The sequence below is a fragment of the Elephantulus edwardii genome, unplaced genomic scaffold, assembly GCF_000299155.1.
Source record: "Elephantulus edwardii isolate Elephantulus edwardi_28Jun2011 unplaced genomic scaffold, EleEdw1.0 scaffold00133, whole genome shotgun sequence".
In the NCBI taxonomy this organism is placed as follows: Eukaryota; Metazoa; Chordata; class Mammalia; order Macroscelidea; family Macroscelididae; genus Elephantulus; species Elephantulus edwardii.
The window spans coordinates 6,001,401-6,003,014 of record NW_006399883.1 but is presented as its reverse complement, the minus strand read 5'-3'; the positions used below and the strand labels follow the sequence as shown (position 1 = coordinate 6,003,014).

The 1,614-nt window shown below is 42.8% G+C and overlaps 1 protein-coding gene and 1 pseudogene across 2 annotated transcripts in view; one reads left to right on the top strand and one right to left on the bottom strand.

Moving 5' to 3' along the window:
- The window catches only part of LOC102843710, a 3,647-nt pseudogene extending 2,968 nt beyond the window's left edge, over nt 1-679 (top strand).
- The window catches only part of SPATC1L (spermatogenesis and centriole associated 1-like), a 52,499-nt gene that overhangs the window by 42,466 nt on the left and 8,419 nt on the right, over nt 1-1,614 (bottom strand). The window lies entirely within an intron of this gene.

Sequence of the window (1,614 nt, the reverse complement as noted above, 5' to 3'; positions counted from 1 at the left end):
GGGAGAAAAGTGCAACAATGAATGAATGGAAGTAAAAAAAAAAAAAAGCAAGGAACTCTTTCCAGGCAGCGCGGTGCGATGGGCGTCTCCCAAGACACTGGCACAAGCGCTGCAAGACCGGGGGCAAGAGAAAGCCCTCCCACAAGCAGCGGACGTATGAGCTGGGACGCCTGGCTGCCAGCACGAAGATTGACCCCCCGCTGTCTACACAGAGTTCGTGTGAGAGGAGGCAACAAGAAGTTCTGTGCCCTAAGACTGGATGTGGGGAACTTCTGGGGCTCTGAATGTTGTACTCCCAAAACAAGGATAAGTGATGTTTGTCTACAACGCCTCCAATAACGAGCTGGTCCCAACCAAGACCCTAGTGAAGAATGCATCGTGCTCATTGACAGCACACCGTACCGCCAGTGCTACGAGGCACCACCTCTGGGTCACAAGAACGGGGCTAAGCTGACTCCTGGGGAGGAAGAGATTTTAAACAAAAAGCGATCAAAGAAAACTCAGAAAAAAGACGATGAAAGGAAAAAAGAATGCGAAGATCAGCAGTCTTCTAGAGGACCAGTTCCAACAGGGCAAGCTTCTTGAACGTACTGCCTCCAGGCCAGGCCAGTGTGGCCGTGCAGAGGGCAAGGAGATGGAATTCTGTCTGAGGAAAATCAAGGCATGGAAAGGCAAATAAATCTCCCTCCCATTTTAGCACATGTATTAAAGGTGTTTATTCTTAAAAAAACAAAAACAAATGAATATAATTTAGAAAAGCAATGATATAGAATAGAAAGAAAACTCATAACGAGAATGTATAAAATATATATCCATCAATTTTTTTAATTTCAATAAATAAAATATCTATTATAGAAATTATTCTTAAAGTGATTCCAAGGACAGTGAAGCTTCATCACACGTACTCTGGGTACGTTGTGAGGAGAGACTATGATGATAAAGCTTCATCTCATACACTTTGGGCACAAGAGGAGGCTGCTCCTTGGAAAAGGCCATCATGCGTGGAAAGCTGGAGGGATGGTGAAGAAGAGGAAGACCCTCAGCCAGGTGGATTCACACAGTGATTGCAACAATGGACTCACGTGTTTCCGATATTTTAAGGATGGTATGAGATAGGACAAGGTTTAGATCTATTATTCATAGCGTCACTGTGAGTCGTACTTGACTCGACAGGACCTAAAAACAACATTCCTTGGGAAAAGACATCATGCTTAGAAAGGAATGGTCAGTGAAAGAAAAGAAGACCTTCAACAAAATAGACTAACACAGTGGTTGCAACATTGGGATCAAGTATATCAGAGATGATAAGGACGGCACAGGACAGGAGACGGTTCAGATCTGTTGGTCACCGGGTTGTTATGAGTCGTACTCGACTTGATAGCCCTTAACAACAACAATGTTGTTATTGTTGTTAAGTGCCATCGAGCCACAGGTATGAAGGAGAGTCCTCGATGCTTGGAACAACAACAATAAGAAGTGGAAAATTTAAGCAGATCAATAGACAAAGAAGGAAAAGTTACTAGTTCTAAAGTAATCATTCCCCAAATAGCTGCAGCCTTCAGCAATTTATGAATTAATTCTTTGAAGTTTCTTTATAAGTTTATTACTATTATT